This window comes from Spermophilus citellus, assembly GCF_964194105.1.
Source record: "Spermophilus citellus genome assembly, chromosome: 2".
Lineage (NCBI taxonomy): Eukaryota > Metazoa > Chordata > Mammalia > Rodentia > Sciuridae > Spermophilus > Spermophilus citellus.
The window spans coordinates 4,945,752-4,968,933 of record NC_138183.1 but is presented as its reverse complement, the minus strand read 5'-3'; the positions used below and the strand labels follow the sequence as shown (position 1 = coordinate 4,968,933).

Below are 23,182 nucleotides of genomic sequence, written 5' to 3'. Positions count from 1 at the left end.
AGTGGTAGAATGTTTGCCTGGCATGCATGAAGCCCTGCATTTAATTCCCAGCAAAGCAAAGAAAAAAGAGTACAGGCTGGTGGCTTGGAGGTAGAGCACTTGTCCAGCACGTGCAAGGCACTGGGTTTGATCCTCAGCACCACATAAAATCAATAAATAAAATAAAGGTATTGTGTCTATCTACAATAAAATATTTTTTTTAAAAAAAGAAGAAAGAGAGAGAGAGAGAGAGAGAGAGAGAGAGAGAGAGAGAGAGAGAAAGAAACTGAAAGAATTCTTACAACCCAACAATAGAGAGATAACCCATAAAATGAACAAAGAACTTGAAATGGGCATTTTTCCAAAGAAGATGCACAACTGGGCAATGAGCACATGGGAAGATGGTCAACATCACAGTTCCTTAGGGAAATGTAAGTTGTAAAACCACAGTAAGTTACCACCTCACACCAGGTATAATAAGAAAGACAAGACAATGCCAAGCATTGGTGAGGACTGGAGAAACTGGAAGCCCTAGACATTGTTGGTGGGTGGGTAAGATGGTGCAGCTGCTTTGGGGTCACCTGAAAGCTCCTCACATAATACCCAGCAATTCTTTTTTTTTTTTTTTTTTTTGGTACCAGGAATTGAACATATGGGTACTCAACCACTGAGCCATAACCCCAGCCCTTTTTAATATTTTATTTAGAGGCAGGGTCCCACTGAGTTGCTTAGGGCCTCAACAAGTTGCTGAGGTTGGCTTTGAACTCGTGATCTTCCTGCTTCAGCCTCCTGAGCCAATGGGATCACAGGTATGTGCCACTGCACCCCGCTGACCCAGCAATTCTACTCCTAAGCATATGCCCAGGAGAAGTGAAAACTTATATATAATGGAATATTATTCAGTAATAAGAAGGAAATGAAGCACTGACTCATGCCACAACATGGATGAATCTTGAAGACATTATGCTAAGTGATGGATGCCAGTCACAAAAGACCACATATTGTATGATTTCTTCTATCTGAAATGTCCAGGATAGTAGATCTATAGAGACAGAAAGTAGAATGGTGGTTCTGTAAGACTGGGGGGGGAGGGTAGGAGGGAGCGTGACAGCTGATTGGTTTGGGGATTCTTCTGGTGGGACAAACATCTCCTAAAATTAGAACCTGGTGCTGGTTGCACAACCCATAGAATTATTAAAAGGATGTTCAAGTGTACATTTAAAATGAGTGAATTGCATGAGAGATGAACTGTATCTCAGTGGAGCTGGGCATTCTCTCTCCTTCTCACCCCTTCCCACAATCTTCGAGGGTCTGAAACCATCTTATTAATTGACTTATTTATGTATTTGTCTCCTCACAAGAATGCGAGTGTCCTGAGGGCAGCAGGACATGCCTGTTTTCCCAGTGCTGACACTGTTCCTGACCACAGGAAAGACGCTAAATGACAAATGGGCAAGTCAATATACCAGAACATGCCCCAGAAAAGAGACTGCTTCTTTTGATAAAAGCAGAGAGAGAGGTTCTTTGTACAAGAAAGTCCACAAAACATCATCCTATGCATGGAAAAGTAAGAATCTACAGTTTTAAAAATAAAAGGCATTCCATCAAATTTTCCGGGGCAGGGGCAAAAAAAACCTCCTCCAAATAGTGTGCACACATGAACGCATGTAGAGATCGATGACGGGGCACTTTGCACCATGGAGCTGCAATTGTAGCCACTAGTGTTTCACGTGACTTAATAAGGCCAAAGTCCAATTCCTTTTTGTCACAGAGCTTTCAGGTGGCCAAGCAGGATCAGTTAAACTATCTGCCCTGTGCAAGTTACCCAGGAGCTTGGAGCAAGTAGAAGAGGGCAGAGCCAGGACAGTGGGTGCTGGCCAGAGCTGCGGGAAACCCTTCCTGGGGCCCTGATATAGTCACAGGTCCCCAGGAAGCAGTGCATCTAGCTGGTTGCCTGGACTGGCTCACGAGTCAGGAGGGGCTCTGGGCACCAGCCTACACCCCTGGGACCTAGGGCAGGCAAACTGGGACAGTGTGATTTCCCAGCTCCCTCTCTACCCGCCTTCTACCTCCCACTCAAGCAGGGTGGAACGCATTCACAGTTGACATTCCCACTTTATAGTCAAAATCATGTGATGGTTAACACAGCATGCACACAGACTGCTTGGGCTGAAATATGTAGAAGTTTCTCCTCTCTTTTGCTGTTTTGTCCTGAAAGTGGGGCTGGAACAACTGTCCTTCTTGAAATGGCTGAGGTTATGTGTATAAATCAGTTTCTGCTTGTGGTGAACGCACACAGGAGAAACCTACTTCACTTGTGATGCTTTTCTGGCCTGCAACGTGTGGTACAGTCTGGGCAAGGCGGCAAGCCACAGTCTCCAGCTGGCTATGCCATCACAAGAGAAGTGACTAGCACTCAACAACGAACCATGTGGACAGCATTTTGTGAATAAGGGTATTCAATAAATTGCACAAGATACTCAACACTCTATTGTGCAGTAGGCTGTGTGTTGGATGCTGCTGTTCAACTGCTGGCTAAGTGTCCCAGGCATGGTCCCGGTAGGCAGGGCTTGTCTGCTCTGAGAGTTAGGTGTCGCATCTACATTCTTCACTTATGCTGTAACTTGCAATGTGTTTGCTGGGATTAAACTCATGGTAAGTCAAGGAGTATCTGTAGTTAGCCAAGTGCTGAGCATGCTCAATACCAGACAGCAGTGCTTACCGACCTTTAGAGGTTGTTCTGTAGCACTGAACACTTAGCTCACTCTCCTGAGTAAATGAGAGCCTTACAAATGCCCCTTCCATTTGCCTATTAATCCACTTCCCTCTCTGATGTAACTTCAGTACCGATCTTACTGCTGCTCCATCCTACCCCTTCAGGCGCCAGCCTTAGAGGTTCCCTAAAAGATATGCACATCCCTCACCAGGTAGGCTCGCAGGCCAGGTGGGATGTTGGGTCAACCTACTCATCTATACAAGAGCAGGGAGAGCAAGGCAGACAAAATGGGGATGCCAGGGCAGGATGTGCAGTCTGGTCAGAGCCTGGGGCAGGTGTGGGGCTGTGAAGCTGGCCAGACTTACAACCCTGCCTTCACGACCAAGGCAGGCAAGAAAACATTCAGGTCACCAAAACTCCCTCTTGGGACAATGCCAAGGGCAGGCTGGCCTGGATAGTGACCCAGGGACCAAGCAAGGGCAGCTCCACTTGCAAGCTGCAGACTGTCTTGGGGCACAATGGGGAGCTGGTGGCACCATAGGCAGTCCTACGAAGGCACCAACAAATCTCTCCTCAGGGTATTCAGTGGCCACAAGAAGCCAGCACTCATAAAAGATGTAACGTATCAGGCAGAGAAAAGAAAAGAGATTCTTCATAACTGACAACCCACTGTTCAACTCTGGAAATCAAGGGTGGCAGAACCAGGCCAGATTTTGACTTGAGGCTCTCTGTCAGCTTCTCCTTGAAATAACAGGGCGGCTGCACATGTATCAGGTGCTCTTCAAGGTGCTTCAAACTATGTGGCTGGGTGTTGGAGAAGCACCTTTATGATGGCCAGCAGTAGCAGGTGGCAGGGGGCAGCAGGTAACATTCACCAGAACACTGCTGTCAGAGTGATCCTGCCAAAAGCTGCAGACACACACACAGGAGTGCATGCTGACCTCCCCTGCTACCCAGCAACCACTGGAGCAAAAAGTGAGGCTAAGAGGTGCCCCCACACTGCTAGAATCTTGGGCAGAGCTCCCCACCTTCTCCCACCGCTCCCTGACTCCTCATAGAGCCACACCTGACTTCTCACAAAAACAGTTTGTAAATGTGTCTCTTTAAAGATTTTCTCGTACTAAAATTAAAAAAAATATTTTTTTAATCTTTATTTTTTTTGGTAGTACTGGGAATTGAACCCAGAAGTGCTTTACCACTGAGCTATATCCCCAGCCCCTTGATTATTTTTTTATTTTGGACAGGGTCTTGCTAAGTTGCCTAGGCTGGCCTTGAACAGCAATCCTCCTGTCTCAGCCTCCTGAGTACCTGGAATTATAGAGTGTGCTATGGTGCCCAACTCAAAAACAAAAAAAAATTTTTTTTTTTAAAGAGAGAGTGGGGGGGGGAGAGAGAGAGAGAGAGAGAGAGAGAGAGAGAGAGAGAGAGAGAATTTTTAATATTTATTTTTTAGTTCCCGGCGGACACAACATCTTTGTTTGTATGTGGTGCTGAGGATCGAACCCGGGCCGCACGCATGCCAGGCGAGCGCGCTACCGCTTGAGCCACATCCCCAGCCCCAAAACAAAATTTTTTTCCATTTTTTTTTTATTGCTGCATTATAGTTGTATATAATGATGCGATTTGTTGTTACATATTCATATGTAATATATACACAATATAACAGCATAATTTGGCCAACATCACTCCCTAACACTTCCCCCTCCCTCCCCTCCTCTCATCCTGTGGTCCCTTCCCTTTACTGATCTCCCTTTGATTTTCATGAGATCAGTCCCCAACTTTCTTTTCCCTTTTCCTCTCTAGCTTCCATATATGGGAGAGAACATATGACCCTTGACCATGTGAGTTTGGCTTATTTCACTTAACATAACGGTCTCTACTTCCAACTATTTTCCTGCAAATGACATGATTTAATTTTTCTTTATGGCTAAATTAAACTACATTTCAAAACAAAAATTCTAAGGATTTCATATATACACATATACAAAATACAGATAATTCAAACCCATGCATTTTCCAGAAGGTTCCACAAGGATGGAATGGTCTGTATCTCAGCAACACAGAAGCCATGGTGGTTCCCATGGCTGAGGAACTGACCTCATATTTAACTTAGAATTTAAACAGGCTCTGAAGGTGGATGCAGGCACTGCATCGACATCCTGCTCAGGACTCATGCTCACCACCCTTGCTACAGTCTGTGTCTGCGTGCAGGGTTTCATCTGTAGACATACAGGGAGGATGCACAGCCTCGCAGTGTCCCCTAACAGGAAGCCTGAGTTTAGCTCCACTGACATGTCGGTGCTTGTGCTTTCCACAGATTCTACAATACCTCTTTTATTTTTCTGCTCTCCTGCCACAGCACTGTTTTGTTTGCAGAATTCTGGCTTTTGTAAACAATGCTGCTGTGAACATTCTCAGATGTGTCTCCTGGACATGTGCTGGAGTTCTCTGCTGGTAAGACTGCTGGGTTGTAGGACATGTGCTATATTTAACCTTGCAGACATGGTCAGATGGATCCCCACAGAGGCTAAGCCACTTTATAGTCCTCCTAGCCAGGGGAAGAGACACAGGTGCTCTACACCTCTACCAACACCAGATATGCAGGTTTTCACGTGTGCCTTGTCCAGCCACAGGAAACAAAAGCCCATCTTCATAGCCAAGTGCCTCAAATTGGCAAACTGGAGTATCTTACTGACCTACAAATGTGTGACAGCAACCTGAAAGGTCAGTGGTGAAAGCCCCACTGCTGCTTGGAAAAGGCCAGAGGCTCCAGGGGACTCATCTGCTCATCACCTCTCCACTGACATGACATCATAAACGATTTCTGCATACACGCCCCTAGCTACCAGCCACAGTCAGGTATTTGGAAAACTGGCAAGGCCTGCAGATCCTCCACCTAGAGGGAAAGGGGAGGCCGGGAGGAGGCCTGCTCACACATTTGTGTCTCAGCAAAACCCCAGCAGGGGGCTAGGGCTATAGCTCAGCAGTAGAGTGTTTGCCTTACATGTATAAGGCATTGGGTTGATCCTCGGCACCACATAAAAATAAATAAATAAATATATTGTGTCCCTCTACAACTAAAATAAATATATAAACAAACCCAAGCAGGACAAAACCACATGAAGACCCCACCTTCTTCCAAAGTGGTCTGCCAGGTGCTAATATTTCATTCTTAGATCTTCAACTCACCCCTCAGCTAGGCCTAACCACCATCTGCCCGTTGCTGACAAATGCACATTTCAACCAGCCCTCTTTTAAATGTCACTTGCAGCAGCAGCTGGGATCCCAACTTAGCAGGGGTTTCTGTCAGGGCTTAATTTAATCACAGGATGGGCAAGTCTCTACACATCACCCACACAATGGACCACAGAGTCAAGGTCATGGTGGATGACACTTTGAGGCAATTCCAAAATGACTGCAGTCAACCTGAGAAACTCAGGGGCGGATAATATTTGCTTATCTAACATACACTGGGCTCAGAGCTGTAGCCCTGGGAGGGGTCTACAGATGGCCCACTTAATCGGCATCTCCCACTCTCCAGGTGCGTCACAACACTATAGTACAAAAGTGACTTGAGGATATTGGGAAGAACTGTAATATGCGACTTCTAGATTCCCTAAAAGTATGTTCACTTGTCTAATACCTTATGGACTGCAAAGTCCTGAAGGTGAGGGTGGGTGAGGGTGGGTGGAGGGGTTGAGAGCACTGCAGTTAGCACATGGCTGCAGAGCCAGGCAGTCTAGTTCAACGTGAGCTTGGCCACCTCCCTGGGCCTCTCTCTCACTTCTCCTCACCTACAGCAGAGATATTTAACTGCAGACCAACTTCCTCCTCGAGTGGTAGCTGAGGATTAAACGTGACCCTGTGCAAAAAGCAGGGAGTGAAGGGGCCTGAAACATCACGAGCATTTCATAGACAGCAGCCATGACTGTCATCTGGTAAGAGTGCCAGGGCTCTGCCAACTCTGAATAAGGCAAAAGCTAAAAATAGTCCAGTCAAGTAGAGCCAAAAGCAACCTGGTGTTTCATTTTTTCTTAAAAATTTCCACATTAAAAGATTCTCTATGCTACTTGGTATAGAACTATTCATGTTAAAACAGAGGCAAAACAGTATTTGAAGTTCTGCAACACCAAAGGCTCTCTGACAGGGAACTCCATTCATATTACCCTTTGTTCATCAAGTCTACTGACACCATGGATGGTACTAATGAAAACGCTACTTGTACCTTTTTTTCTTTTTCAACAACAAAGATAAAACAATTTCATAAAAATCCAAATGCTGAAAAAACAGAACAGAAAGTGAAAATCCCTCATAACTCCCATATGGCAGAGCTGAATTTTTGTTGTTGTTGTTGTTTTAGGTGCTAAGGATGGAACCCAAGGCCTGCTAGGTAATGCTCTACCACCGAGCGACATCCCCAGCCCTTTTTATTCTTGAGACACAAGACCTCCCTAACTTGCCCAGGCTGGTCTTGAACTTGCAATTCTTTTGCCTCAGCATCCAGAGTTGCTGGAATTACAGGTGTGGGCCACTGCGCCTGGCCTTTGTTTATCTTTTCATCTTAATGACCATTGTGAGCATTCCCCCTGTGAGTACACCCAATGGCTGAGGTAGACCATACCACCAGCTTTCAGTCTCCTAGCTGAATTGACTCTGTCCTCGGCTCTCCAGACAACACTGTACTGATTCATACCCACATGCCTGCCTCTGTGCTCTTGTGCAACAAGACCGACTAAGAACTAGAACTGCTGGGTCAAAGAGGATGAGCACCCAAAGTTCAATGAGAGGCTGGCAAGCTGCCCTGTGCCAGGCTGGGCTGGGTGCAGTCAGCAGCAAGGCTCCAGGCAGCTGCAGAAGAGGTCAGGTACAGGGCGCTGGCCCCATAGCACCCTACTACCAATGAAGAAGCTAGGCTGTGCCTGGGGTTAGGGCTCCAATCTGACAGAACCATCTTGCTTGTATATGCATAACTGGTAAGGATCAAAAATACATTCAGAATTGGACATATCTTATAACAGCTGACACCCAAATGGCTGATAAGCAAACATAAGGTGCTCAACTGCATTTGTCATCAGGAAACCAGGCATTAAAAACCCACAGAGGGCTGAGCTGAGGTTGTGGCTCCATGGTAGAGTGCTTGCTTAGCACATGTGAGGCACCAGGTTCAATTCTCAGCACCACATAAAAACCAACAGAATAAAGGTATTGTGTCCATCTACATCTAAAAACATATTGAGGCACCTCTCCCACAGCTACTTGCTGATAGCCATGGCTGCCCTTATAGACCCTCAGTCTATAAGACAAGTACTGGAACATTCTGCACAGCACTGTCCAAGGGCCTGCATGTGGCAGGAAGGGGGATCAGGCAGCTTCACACATGAGTCCTGGGCAGCACTGAGACTGGCTGATCTCATGGAGGAGAAAGAAGCTAGCCACAGAAAGGTACATGCACATCCATTCTGTTTACATGAATGCAGAAGCAGGCATCACCAACCTATCATCTGGGGTGGAGATGGTGGAGGAGGGCCAGTGACGTGGACCACAAGACAGAGAAGCAGTCAGTTGGGGGCTTCTTGGTCTGCAAGCTGGTTTCACTGACAGGTTCAGTGTTCTCCATACGATAGGCCTGGGCCGGGCTGGACCAGGAGTAATGTCAGTTTCTCCGGGGGCTCAACATAATAAGCTCACTGGGCTCTTCAGCAAGTGGCACCCTTCAAAGCCAAGGCTGTACCAGAAACTACAGTGATACTTTGGTTTCCATCTATCTGTCTTCCAACTTTCAGAATTCAGAAAAGAGTAAAAGGGTTCTATTTACTGTCCCCTTTAGGCCCCAAAGAAGATAAGTCTTATTCATTTTGTACTCTGGCACTTAGCCCAATAATGAGCATGCAGGGGGCACAGTGAGTGCTTGCCAGGAAACACACAAAATTGACGAGTGAATACTGCAACACCAGCAACTACACACTCCATCCACACCAAAAGGTGATGCCTGATCAGAGGTGGAGAGGAGACGGTTTATATCATTTTTAAGGTCATTCTTGCAAGTACTGGCCACACACAAGGAGTAGACAACTCACTTGGGAGTTCCTTTGGAGGGGTGCTTAGATCTGGTCAATTCAGTTAACAGCATGTTTGTTGTTCAAGCCCTTGCAGTGAGCAGATGAGAACTGTCTCTTCCACCCTCTTCCTCTAGGTCTTTAGAGGATAACAGGCTCTCTAGGCCACTACTAGACAACAGAAGCTCAATGAAAGCCACAGGTGCAATTTAAAAATACTTTTAGTTAAGCCAGGCATGGTGCCACATGCTCATAATCCCAGTGACCCTGGAGGCTGAGGCGGGAGGATTAAGTTCAAGTTCAAGTTCAAGACCAGCCCTAGGGGCTGGGGATGTGGCTCAAGCGGTAGCGCGCTCGCCTGGCATGCGTCTGGCCCGGGTTCGATCCTCAGCACCACATACAAACAAAGATGTTGTGTCCGCCAATAACTAAAATAAATAAATAAATATTTTTAAAAAAAAAAAAAAAAAAAAAAAGACCAGCCCTAGCAACTTAGCAAGACCCTGTCTCAAAATAAAATAAAAAGTGCTGAAGATATAGTTTAGTGGTAGAACACCTCTGGGTTCAACCCCCCAGTACCACCAAAAACAAAACAAAACAAACAGACAAAAAACAATCAAAGAAAAGAAATAAAAAGAAGAAGAAAAGGTTTTAGTTAACAAATATATCTAAAATATTACATCAACAGATGATTTATATAACTACCACTGATGAGTTACTGCACCTTGCTTTTCTTCCACACTACACTGGTGTGGATTTTATACTCCTGATGCCTCACCCACATGGCCACTGCCAGCTCTAGAGCAGGCAGCTCTAGCCCTCAGCTTCATGCCCAGGAAGTTCCTGCCCACTCCTTTAATTTCTTGAAAGAAAGTGGCTGGAGCTGGGTTGGATTTAGCTGCTTCCAGGCCGTGGACTGAGGGGGTGCAGCTGCAGAATGCAGGCTGCTTGGCTCCAGGCCAGAATTCCTCCCCACCACATTCCACCTGCGCTCCTGCAGGATCTCAGCCCAAATGGCACCTGGTTAGGGACAGTGCTGGAGGAAACACTACATGAGGCCTAGGCAAAGGCTGAGAAGAAGCAGCCTTCTGTTGACAACAGCAGAACCCTCAAAGTTCTCAGCTTGCCAACAGTGTGAACTGATTTTCTCTGAGGCTGGGACAAAGAACACTGATGGTGGCTCTCTCACCAGGTGGTACTGCTGGGGATGTGAGTTGAAAGGAGCCATGCTGAGGCCCCCCCATAGCCCAGGACAGCCCCACAACCATGCCTTACCTACCCACATCACTGATGAAAGCCAAGACCCCTCAGTGTAAAATGGCAATAGCTATCCTGACTTCACCAGGTTGTCAGAAGGCTGGACACTGGACTCCATGTGAAGTCACAGCACGGTAAGCATGGTGGTAAGCATTCAGTACATACCACCTGCTGTAACCCAAACATTACTGAGAAATACTCCATTTCAGGATAAATGCCACCAGTGAGTGAACAGCTACTACTTCTTAATAAAGAAGGCTTAAAAACTGAAGGAAACTTTAATGACTTTGGTATATGATAGGACTTAAGTAGACACTAACTTCGGGCATGAACAGAGCATGCATGACCTCCTAGGGAGCCCCTGCCCTTCCTATCAGAGTCGCCTCTGAAGACACCAACCCACACCAGGCCCTTCCTCAGCCTCATTCACCTCCTGTCAAGCAGGAGCCAGCCAGTCATGAGGGAAGAGGGAAGACACGGGACAGAGCTGCTGTGGAGCCCAGAGGTGGGCACCGGTGGGGGGCCCTCCACACTCTCCCTCTCCCCAGTACGGGAAGGGAATGGTTCTCATCACCATCCACGGATGAACAAAGCAGGTCATGGGAGTCAAGGACCTTGGCCAAGGTCATATGGTTAAACCCTCTTTCCCCCAGCAGACTCAAGATGATGTACTAGCAGGTGTCTGAGACTCTCAAAGTCGCTGTCCCCATGGTAGCCTGCTCCAAGGAAGCATTTCTTTCCTATTACTGGGTAGGACTGACCTTGAGGTTAAAACCACAGGCTTCTGGAAATGTGAATGAATCTTTGCTCCAGCTTCATTTCCAGAGACAAAATGAAAAAACAAGAGATGGTAAAACAGAGCTTATTTATTCTCAGTAACCACACTCACCCCACCTTCGTAAGCACAGCACAGGCAGGGCAAAAGCACTTGGGGTCCAGATAACACAGGAAGCACAGTATGCCTGATCTTTGTCCCTGGGGTGGAGCTGTCTGGAGCAGCCTTCTCCCTTAGGATTGGTGCCAGGTCCAGGCAGGAGAGGTGGAAGCAGCAGGTCACTCCAGAACCCAAACAGCCCTCGCTGGGGTCACCACAGCCTGCCCCTTCAGCATTGGCCACCAACAAAGCTACCTAATGTGGTGCAGTGAGGCCAAACAGAAACATGAGAGCTCGCAGGTGCAGGCCATGGCAGCGCCTCCCTCCACCTCTGCAGGGCTCACCTGGGGACTCTTAGGACTGGACTGTCAGGCCACCCCTAATGTTCCCATGAGAAACTATATTTTCATTTGTCAGTGAGAAAATGACTCATTTATGTGCTTCCTGAGTAGCAGGGAAGGAGCTGGGAGCCATAGTCCCAGCACCAGGGAACCTTGCAATGAGCTCACCTGGAGAAGAGGAATGTGAAGGGGCAGGGGCCACTGTAAAGTCCCCTCCTCACCACCACTCAGGGCAACTGGTGGTGTCATATAAGGCAGGGCAAGCACTGCGAGGCATCCTCAGTCACTCACTCCACATACACCAAGATGCCACCCACTTACAAGGTGGCAGGGCAAGGAGCCACCAGCTGAGGACTGGGGTCCCCTAGACAAGGCCAGGCCAGCTCCATCCTCAGTCATGGACAAAGGTATCAATTAGCCTCCCACAGATGCTCCTTCGACACATGGGGCAACTTCCACACAGTATTTAAGTGCTCTGAGGGCTGAAAGAAGAGACATCTGGTCCCAATGCTGGTGACCTCACCAATGCTCTGGCTCTCAAGTTTCAGCCACAGGTGGTCTAATAGCCCATCAGCAGCTCTTAAGGACTCAAGAAATCTTAGGACAAAAATATGAAGCCATGCCGGTTCAGGCAAAGCCAGAATGTCATTGATTTAGAGCCTGAAATCCCATCCACTTCCTCCCCAGGCAAGTGCATGGGTCCCCTTTGTGTGCTGAAGCCTCTGTCACACATGCACCTGCCTCTGCCAAGCAGTAAGGACAGAGCAGCAGCAGCTAGGACCACACCTTGACAGCATGCATCCATATCCGAAGGCCTTGCCCATTTCACCCTGCTGGTCCTCAGGGCATCCCATGCCGTCATTTCACAGGCAGGAGAGCTGCGGCTGAGGACAGGAACCCAGAGTGGGGAACACCCACGGGTAGTTCAAACTGAGCAGAATACAAGCTCAGGAGGGAGGGCTTCATGCCCATGTCAGTGTTCTGTTCTGACAAGTCAGCACCTAATATGGGCAGGCACTCACCTCGAGGACCACCAGCTGTCCCCACAGCTCCCTACCTGGATGGCACACGTCCCAGTAGGTCCAGCTTCCCATACCCCGCTTTAAAGCCAAAGCCTGTTTGTTAGATGTGTTCATAGCCTCTATCACTAGAGAAGCAAGTCATCACAAGACCAAAGGAAGACTTTTTGGCCAGTGTGGCTTGTAAAAGTGATTCACCCCTCTCGAAGAGCAGGACCAGATGGCGGGGCCAAGCAGGGGCACACAGAGGGCTGGCTGTTTGGCACCTGGTAAATCACTCAGGCCTAGGAGGAAGAGGCCACAATCACACACTGGCTCACCCAACTGGGGGGGGGGGGGTGTGGTCGTAGGTGGAGCCTGACTCATTTTAAACAATGGGCTGGGGAAGAACTTGTACTTCAGGGATGCCTGGAGTTGGGAGGTTGCTAAAAGAAGCAGGGACAGGGGTTTTCCTAAGTCAGAAAGGTTCCATTCTCACTGAATTTATACCTTAACCATCTGGGATCAGTGGTAGAGGGACTTCACAATACTGATTAAAAGGCTCATCAGCAATGTGGTGTTTTTTGCTTTGTTTTGTTTTACGGTATTGAGAATTTGAATGCAGGGATGTTTTACCACTGAACTATACCCCTAGTCCTATTTACTTATTGAACCCAAAGGCACTTAACCACTGAGCCACATCCCCACCTTTAAAAAAATATTTCATTTAGAAACAGAGTCTTGATAAGTCACTTAGGGCCTTGTTAAATTGCTGAGGCTAACCTTGAACTTATGATCCTCTTACCTCAAGACTTCGAGCGACTGGGATTACAAGCATGTGCCATCACACCTGGCCCTTTTTATTTTTTTATTTTGAAACAGGTCTTGCTAAGTTGCTAAGCTCAAACTTGCAAACTTCCTGCCTCAGCCTCCTGAGTTACTGAGATTATAGGCGTGTACCACGGTGCTCCCGCAATGTGTTCTTATGAGATAGCCATCCTCTCTCCTGGCCCTAACACTCCTCCATCTCCTTCCAAATTATCTACCTCATCAAGGACAGTGCTTCAGGGAAAATCCAGGGGAATCTTTTCTTCAAAAACTTGCCTGGGGGCTGGGGATGTGGCTCAAACTCGCCTGGCATGCGTTTGATCCTCAGCACCACATATAGACAAAGATGCTGTGTCCGCCAAAGACTGAAAAATAAATATTAAAAAGTTCTCTCTCTCTCTCTCCCTCTTTCTCACTCTCTCTCACTCTTTCTTTAAAAAAAAAAAAAAAAAAAAAAAAAAAAAACTTGCCTGGGCAGTACTCAGCAGGTCGAGGCAGAGAGCCCCAGCGTTCTGGACAATGTGGGGAGACCTCATTTCAACAAAATCCCTCAGGTGCTTATCTGAGAATCCTCAGGGCAGGAACTGACATGCTGCTGGAGAAGTGGGGTCTGTTCTCCCTCAGCCGCTGTACCCTTTATGTCTCCTATTTTAAAACAGCCAGTCTTCCCACAGAAGGCAAGCTCTGCTTGTCAGAGGGCCCACATAGGACAGAGGAAGGCAGATACCTGTCTTCTCCAAGCTGGGAGTTTGGCATCTTTCTCAATGAAACAAAGTTAAAAAGCCAAATTCAGGGGCTGGGGTTGTGGCTCAGAGGTAGAGTACCTGCCTACCACGTGAGGCGCTGGGTTCGATCCACAGCACCACATAAAAATAAAATACAGGTATTGTGTCCATCTACAACTAAAAAATGTTTTTTTTTTTTAATATCAAATTCAGGCCCACCCCCTGGGTTGAATACAGCTTGGCTGAGCTATTTCAACCAGCCCAGACCTGGGGATTTGCACAGCAAGTAGCTGTGCAGCTGAACAGAAATATAGGCCCTTCCTACAAAAGCTAAAGGGAAGTAGAGCCATGCCTATGGAGACAACTGAATGCTAACAACACAAAAAGGCTACTTTTGAGAGATCCAGAAAAAGTTCACAAGCGAAGCCCTGAACTGAGACCTCCAAACAGAGTGGATCTGGCTGTGAAAAAGAGGAGGCTGACCCAGGTCTGGGTCTATAATCCCAGACACTTGAGAAGTGGAAGCAGGAGGATCACAAATTTGAGGTCCACTTGGGCAACTTGGGAAGACTCTGTCTCAAAATGAAAAATACAAAGGGCTGGGATGTAGCTCAGTGGTAGAGCACTTACCCAGCACACACCAGGCTGAGCCGGGTGCGGAGTTGGGGAGATTCAAAGCGGCCCTGGCCACCTGGGGCTAGTACTCCACTGCTAACCTTTGCTACAGTAACACCCACTGGCAGGTCCCCAAATCAACTCCCCAGCTTAAACTATGAAGTGAAACACAAGACGCCAGAGGCACCCAGGTGGTATAGCTAAATTCTTGAGACTTACTTCAGCCATAACTGGCTTGAGACAGCTTCCCCTTTTCCTGGACTCGGAGGTGCTGCTGGAGGTCAGGGTCGGTAGGGACCACAAACTTTGACCAAGTCACCATGATGCTGGCTGAGCTTCCTGAGCAGGTCCTGGAACTGAGGTGAAGGCAAAGGGGCGCCATTTCTAAGGGAGAATTAGCTTATGGGAAGTTCTCACGGTGTCCAAAGACTTTAAGACCATGACCAAGTCACAAAGGATTTAAATTCTTTTTTACTGGGTTAATTTCTGAAAAACCAGTGTCCTGATCCTCTCATCTGACAGAGCAAGGGCTGGGCCTTCGATGATAGTTACTGTCTCCAGCTCTCCAGCCCATCCTACAGGGGACTCCTGACTCTACTGAACCTGGGTTTTCACAAACCTGCAGGAGACTGCAGTAAGCTGGCTCAGAAGACAGGGTCTTAGGAAGAAAGGTAAAGCTGCTACAATATTCCGAATCTCAGTTGAAGAAGAGGGTGGGTGTGCCCAGTACAGCAAGGGCACGTGGAAGGGGACACGCCAGGGGAATCCACCCCACCTAGGATGAGCCTCTCCTGCTGGGGAACAAACAAATCTGTGCCCAGCAGGCCTGCATTATCGACATCAGGGGAGGCTATGACCCATCAGTTCTAGCCACCAAAGTCCAAGTGACCAATCACCCCAGCAAGGAAATTCAGCCAACTCAGGGGTGTTCTGAGCCTGCACCACTCAGAACACCAGTCAGAGTAGGTAAGTGCTTCCCAAAGACCTGCTGTGTTTTGGCCTGTGTGATGACATGTTCCATCCAGAGTGGAGGAACAAGGGGTTGGGCTACTCTTCCTCTTGCTGAACTACTTACTTTTACATAACTGTAGTGTTTGCTTAACACCTACTCTGGGCTGGGAAAAAAAAAAAAAATGTGCCTTTTGCCCTGGAGTAACTGCTTGGCAACAGTATTCTCCAGAGGAGAGGACAGTGGGTCAGAAAGACAGGGTGTTGGGTGAGAGGGTGTGCATACACCACCACGGGCCTCACAGTCAGAAGAAAGCAGATCTGGACACAGTCTTTTTGCTCATCTGGGAAACACAAAGCATAAACAGTGATTTTTTTTTTTTTAAGAGAGAGTGAGAGAGGAGAGGGAGAGAGGGAGAGAGGGAGAGAGGGAGAGAGGGAGAGAGGGGGAGGGAGAGAGAGAGAGAGAGAGAGAGAGAGAGAGAGAGAGAGAGAGAGAGAGAATTTTTAATATTTATTTTTTAGTTCTCGGCGGACACAATATCTTTGTTGGTATGTGGTACTGAGGATCGAACCCGGGCCGCACGCATGCCAGGCGAGCGCGCTACCGCTTGAGCCACATCCCCAGCCCATAAACAGTGATTTTTAATGCAGAATTTCTAAAAGGGAGAAGGAGATGTTAACCCAACCAAGCCAGGTGGCCTCAGGTTGGTTCTGCTCAGGAACAGGCCCAGAGCTTGCAGTCTGGGGCCAGATTCCACTGCTGACCTGACCTGTGGATTAACTGTATCCTCAGTAGAAAACAAAGTAACTTTAAAGTCCCTCCAGCATATTCTAAGATGATAACCACATTTTACATTTGAGATGGAAAACCTTGAGATTTCTAAACAGGAAAACACAATTAACTGGGAAAATAAGCAGCCCTGAGCACAGGTCCTCTGGTCTGAAGAAAGCAGGACACACCTGTCCATGAGGACCCCCACCTATGTGGGGTCACAACAGCTCCTTCCTTAGGGAGGGAAGCAGGAGGAAGGGCAATCCAACAGTGTTCAACGGAAATTTCCAGGAGCCACCAAGAGACCATGAAGAAAATCTGCTGCTTTGTTCTCTTCCAGAAAGACCGGCCCTGGGTGTAACCACCATGGCCATATCTTCTAAAAGACAGCTTTCATTCTGTGACTGGCGTCTCCAGTCACCGTGTCCTCAGAACTAAGGGATCCTTGGCTTCAAAGACATACAACTCAAAAGGACCAGCAAGTATGCCTGTAGGCGCATGAGAGCTGCGGCTGCAGCAGCAAATGGGTATGGATACTTTGAAGAAGCACATTATGGAGCCAGAAAGTATGCACGTTTTTTGAGGCTACCTTTTAAAGCATATTTGGTTCTAATTGTCTTTGCAAATTTAAGCACTACCACAGAGCAGGGATTGAAATATGTCTACTTTCTTTATAATAATATTTTTTTAATTCTTTGTGGCGGGGGTTGAGCTTAGTATTTTTAAATTTTTCATCAAAACAAAAATATTACTACAGAACTCTGTGTCCTGAAGCTTGAGGAAAGTCTGGATTGCTTCAAAGGGCTGCTTGTCACTTTATCTTCAACAAGAAGTTCTGAGAGCAGAGAACCTAAACCAACCATGAAAAAAGGCTAATTCTAAAATGCTAAAATAGTAGGGAGGGGAGCATGGAAGGAGTAGATGAATTCTAGATAGGGCAGAGGGGTGGGAGGGGGAAGAGAGGGACAGGGGGTTAGCAATGATGGTGGAATGTGATGGACATCATTATCCAAAGTACAGGTATAAAGACATGAATTGGTGTGAACATACTTTATATACAAACAGAGATATGAAAAATTGTGCTCTATGTGTGTAATAAGAATTGTAATGCATTCTGCTGTCATGTATTTAAAAAATAAAACCAATTTAAAAATATAAAATGATAAAATAGTATAGTCTGTGCATAACTGATATCCCAGCAACTTGGGAGGCTGAAACAGGAGGATAACAAATTTGAGGCCAGGCTCAGCAACTTACAGAAACCCTGTCTCAAAGTAAAAAAATAAAAAAGGGCTGGGGATGTAGCTCAAGGGTTGAGCACCTCTCGATTCCAGCCCCAGACCATATATATACACATAAATAAATAAATAGCTAAAATTCACAATTGCTTCTTTCCAGTCTTACAGAGCACTCTCAGGTTTTAAAATCCTAGTCTTTTACTCAAGGAAATCAACCTGACATAAACATGAGCTCAGACCTCTGTGTCATAAACTCCCCAGTGTGCAAAAGGCCACCACTAATGTCCCTCTTCTTCAGGAACCAAAGAATCTGGATCTCTGAATTTAGTTCAGGAAACAACTCATCTATACACAGTTGCCCCATCTACCTGCCAGAACCTAGCAGGAGCCTGGGGAGGTGTGGGTGTGGGTCAACCCTCCTCTGAAAGAAAGATCCCCTGGGTGGAGGAGAATAGTGGAAGGAAGTAGGGGAGGCAGGCAGATGGGCACAAATACTCAGAGGGTCAGGGATGCCTTCAGGCCTCTCCATGGGCCACAGGTGGGCAGGGGTATGTGGCCTGAAGAGGGCATGCCTGAGTGCATGGAGAGGCAAGAGCACAGTGAGTCAGGCGTACCAGAGAGCTGGTAGAGGCTGTCCTGGGAGGCCAGGGCATATAAGCGCCAGCACGGCAATGGGGCTGCTTGGGTCCCACTGGGTCAGGAAGCCTCACAGCCTCCCGAGAATGCTACAACATGTGGTTCTGGGGTGCAGGATATGCTTCCTTCTCTGCTGCCAAAAGCGCTAATTCAGAAATCTAAATACGGTATCCAAGGCGGAAGCCTTCCACCCAGCCATCTTTCCTCCAACCAAGCGATCCCGTTGTTCCCAACGTTCTGGTGATGAGATGCCTAGCCAAAAATGAATTCTCCCAACTTTGTCTTAAAGTACAAGGCCACAAGGCTAAATCCAAAGCGTGTCCTGGGACACCCCCTGGGGGGAGGATAAAGAAGAAGAGTGAAGGTGAGCAGGGCCCATCCCTTCCACACTGTGCTCTAGCACTAGCCTGCAACGTGGGCAGCACCCACTGCCAGCCCTGCCAGGCAGGCCAACTTTCATCTTTCTAAAGCTCAGAGAAAAAGACCAGGTCCAAAGCTACACAACAACTGGGAAAGCCTGAGCATAGACACTACTTGGCTGAGTATAAGCTCACCAAATATTCCTGACACCTAAGTCAGTGACCATGTCTTTTAGGTGGGCAGGCGCTGGGTAGATGGCATGGCAGTAACATGGAAGGAAAATAATAATAAAAAAAGAAAACCATGGACAGGAAAGGGCTGTTAGAACCTTCCCCTACTCCAGAGGAAAGAGAAGGGCAGTGAGCAAATGAGGGCCTTCAGAGTGCCCCCACCAAGTGGCCAGGAATCCACAGGGCAGCTGACTCCCCAGGTACCATGATGAGATCTCCAACATGGGAAGGAACTTTGGGAGTGTAACTGCTGAACAATCACGGGGCTTCACTCAGCTTCCAATGGAACCCCTTCCTTCCATTGGTGGTGGATATCACTGGGTGATACAGGGTGGCTGATACAGGGCAGGCAGAACTAACTTATACCTGGAACTAAGTCCTTTTGTTCTATTCCAAGGTTGCCAGTTGGCTAGGACTAGATCTCAAGAAAGAAGTGAGCCTGGGGTCACCACCATAGCATTGTGCCAGTCTGGGGACACTGCAATACAGTTCTCATCCCTGAAATGGGAGGAGACCTGGGTTTCAATGGTGTCAAGCAGGCACAGCACCATTTCCCTGAGACTCCTTTCTCATCTGGAAATTGATAGCATTAGGTTATGCCAGTGGTTCTTACCGTGGTCCTGAGCCTACAGCAGTCACTGCCCCCCTGAAAGGACTTAGAGATGCACACTCTTGCACCACCATAGATCAGAAACTTAGGTGGGCTCAGCAATTGATGTGACCAAGTCCTCTAGGAGACAGGGAGCCCACTGGGTCTGAAGCCTAGCCTCGCTGACCCTTTCCACCTTTCCCTACATGCCACACTGCTCCATTATCCAGCAAATACCTGCCAAATGTCTACTATGCACTAGGTACCCAGGACCCCCGGGAATAACCCAAGTCTGCCCTGTGGTGGGCCATGTGCAAGCTCCATTCATGTGGAAGGGCACATGGCTTGTTTGCTAGTTAGTCACCATATAAGTGGCCCAGCTGTACTTTCTAGCAGCTCTCATCTTCAGCCATGATCTTCTTCCAAAATTACTGTACTTTTTTTAAAAAAATAAGGTACTCATGGGCTGGGGATGTGGCTCAGTGCTAAAGTGCTTGCCAAGCATGTATGAGGCTCTGGGTTTAATCCCCAATATCCTGCATACAAATGGAAATGCAAGATGCTCACATAAAATGTCACTGCATCGCTATTGATGAAAGAAACGGGTGTGCATATGGGAGGAGGGTCGTCTTGAGGATGGAACCCAGGGCCTTGTGCATGTGAAGCAAGTACTCTACTACTGAGTTAACACCCCCAGCCCTATGTAGGCCCAATTATATAAAAACAAAGTCAACTGGAAACATTCTAAAAAAATTATAGAAAAGAGTATCAGAGATGACGTTTCTTTCTCCTAAAACTATTTTAGTGCTCACAGTTTCAAAGGTCTTGAATGTTATTCCAAGCTCAAAATAACAAACATCAAGTGGCATTTTTAGCAATCCATTTTGCTTCAGGAGTTGTACACAGGAAATGCAAAAGCAAAAACAAAAGCTAAAATGCTCTACCCTAAGAGGAAAGACGCAAACTACCATAATGCTAAAAATGGGACTAAAATGACCCCCCTCCCTTACACTGAAGGGTCCTGCAAAAGGCATCTGCCAAGAGCTCTCCCTCCTCTCTCCCACCCAGGCAGGCTGGGGAGGGTACATGAGGCGTGGCCACAGAAGGCAAACAGCGGTCCAGCTGCTGCAGAGCCCGACGGGAACAAGAGTCTAGGTCCACTCCAACCCATCTTGCTCACTCCATGTCAAGCCTCAGTTAGAACCACACAGGGGTTTGAGCCCTTGAGCAAAAGCAAAAGCCAGAGTTTTCACACAAGCCGCAGTCCATCTTCATGAGTTAAAACAACTCGCCTAATAATCGGTGCAACACACTCACAGCGGCTTCTGCTCAGAAGTAAGGTCAAAGAGAACCACAAAGCTAATGTGAAAAGTTACAGAACAATTCACCCAATGGCAAGTCTTCATCTAGGCAACGAGAAACACATAATCAGTAGACAGTCAAAGCAAGCGAGGTCAGAGTGCCGGACACAAGCCTGACTGTGACTGAGCTGCAGCTGGTTGGCTCTGAGTTTACCAGGGGCAAGTTTTATCCCTTAGAAGAAGGTATATGAACCCAAGAGAAGATGTAGCTTTTCCCAGTACCGCTTCTCAAGGCAGATGTAAAGTAACTGTGAGCCGAGTCTTCAACTTTCATTTTACAAAATCTATAATGTTCTTAAAAAAAAAAAACAAAAAACTTTCAATACAGGGCTGGGGTTGTGGCTCAGCGGTAGAGCACTTGCCTAGCATGTGCGAGGCTCTGGGTTCAATCTCAGCACCACATAAAAGTAAATAGGATAAAGGTGTTGTGTCCATCTACAACTAAAAAATATATTTTAAAAAACCTTCAACATCTATACCTCAGGAAAAATCAACAGTCCAATAAATTCATATTAAAGATATTTCTTGGGGAAGCTAAACTATTAATATAGCCCAGAGTGCTGTTTTCAGGAACTACAATTAACACAGAAATAACCCCTGAAGAAACTGATGCCATAACAGAAGTCCGCTTCCACCCGCCTGTTTCTGGCAGCAGCAATGGGGGCGCAGTAGCCCACTGCCCAGCCCAGGCACCACCATGCAAACATCAGCCACGGGCCACAGGAACACTAGGGTTTGGTGTTACTGTTTCCCCTGCTTTTTATGAATAAAACAGGGTAGGTCTGGAAGGACAGTCACTAGACCAACGGGCTACAGGACACTCAAGACATCAGAAATCCCTCCATGGAATGTCATCATGAACATGGCCCCACACTCTGCAAGAGGGGCCCCTGAAGTTCAAGTGAAAAAAGCAGGCCCTGACAGGGATTCACTGGCAAGAGTAGTTCATGAGCAGTGAGTGAAGGACGGGTCCTAAGGGTCCCCAGGAGCCACTGTCTTGGAGCTGGGGCTGACTCCTGGGAGGACAGTCAGGCTAGCCTACCCGCTGCATGTCCCTCAGTGACAGACTGGAGCAGTGGTGTGCAGGGTCCTCTCCTCCACTGTGTTCAGGGCATCTCCTTATGAGTGGCTTGGCCCAGTGAGAAGAAAAAGGGAACCAGAGATCTAGAAGCTCTTCAAAACAGAGATTTAGATGTCCCATCCAGGTGGTGTCACGTAAGGGCTTGGGTTAAACCTTCCCTGGTGCTCAGCTGAGGGAAGAGCACCTCGGGCTGAAATTCTGCAGTCACTGGCTGGGACTCTGCTTGCTGCAAGTCTGACTTCATCACTTGCGAGCTCTGAAAGCATGGACATCAAATCTCCCCTCCTCATTAGTAAATGGAGGCAGGACACACTAAGGCTGCTGAGAGTAGTGAGAGAGAGAATTCGCAGTCATGAAATTAAGCTTTTTTGCACAAGTGACTTGTTCCTTTACATACATCACAAACAGTTACCAAGAATAGGGATATTTTTTCCTATCATTCCAGTGATCAACTTCATTAAATTTAATAACTGATGCCATAATTTTATCTAAGCTACCATCTCCATATTCCATTTGTCAAGTAACATAATAATTTTTCTTTTTCTTTTGAGACGTGCGTGATCTGCCCAAGTTGTCCAGGTCCCAGTAATCTTCCCACCTGGTCTCCCAAGGAGCTGGACTTCAGGTCCATTTCACTGTAATGGCTAAGTGACTCAATAATCTAAGGACAACTTTTTTGGGGGGCGGGGAGTAAAAAATGCTGGGGATGGAACCCAGGGCCTCCCCTCAGACATGCCAGGCCAAGTGTTCCACCACTGAGCTTCAATCCCAGCCCCAAGGACAAGTTTCAAGGGGGAAATACCTAGTGCAGGTTCCCAGGGTTGGCCAGGGTTTTTTGTTTGTTTTTACTTTTTAGTTGTCAATGGATCTTTATTTTTATTATTTATATGCAGTGCTGAGGATCGAACCCAGTACCTCACACATGCTAGGCAAGTGCTCTACCACTGAGCCACAACCCCAGCCCAGGATTTTTATAATGTTCAATATGTAGCAGTGACACCTGGCAGTGACCTTCTTAAAGGCTTTGTTATTGCTGCATAACGAAATACCACAGACTGAGCAGCTGGCAGTGGCCACCTGCCTCGCAGGCTCTGGGGGTCAGGATCCCAGCACAGCACAGTCAGATCTCCCTGAGGCTGTAGTCAGGTGCTATGGGCACAGCGCTTGCCTGTAGGTGCTACCAGGGAAGGGTCTAAAAGTGATTACAGGAGACCAAAATGTGCCACCTGAAACAGACTTCTTTGGCAGGTTTATTCTGACTCACAGACCACAGTAAAGCTCTGTCCTTGTGGAAGAACTTGGCACCCATAAAGAAAAGCTACACTGGTAAAGGGGTACGCTAGGAAGCTGCTCAGACTTCCATGGCCTGAGAGACTCTATAGAGTAAGCAGGATTCCTCCCTCACCCCGACAGGAGCCCCAGCCCTGCTCTTTCCTGAACAGCACTTCTCCCAGTTCTGCCTGGTGGGATGCCTGTGCCTGCCTAACTAAACATGGTTTACTTCTTGCTGATCTGTTTTATGTCAATTTAATCGTAGTCCCATCAGGAAACCTACAGGGTGGAGGGAAGCCATTT

General features: G+C 47.4%; 1 protein-coding gene and 1 long non-coding RNA gene across 19 annotated transcripts in view; both read right to left on the bottom strand.

The window, feature by feature from the left end:
• Nucleotides 1-23,182, bottom strand: part of RAPGEF1 (Rap guanine nucleotide exchange factor 1) — a 127,962-nt gene that overhangs the window by 63,077 nt on the left and 41,703 nt on the right. The gene's annotated exons all lie outside the window — the stretch shown is intronic.
• LOC308641338 lies at nt 10,233-15,140 on the bottom strand. The gene is made up of 3 exons (XR_014020437.1): nt 14,609-15,140; nt 12,441-12,526; nt 10,233-10,821 (listed from the first exon to the last, which is right to left on the bottom strand). It is a non-coding gene; the product is annotated as an uncharacterized lncRNA (long non-coding RNA).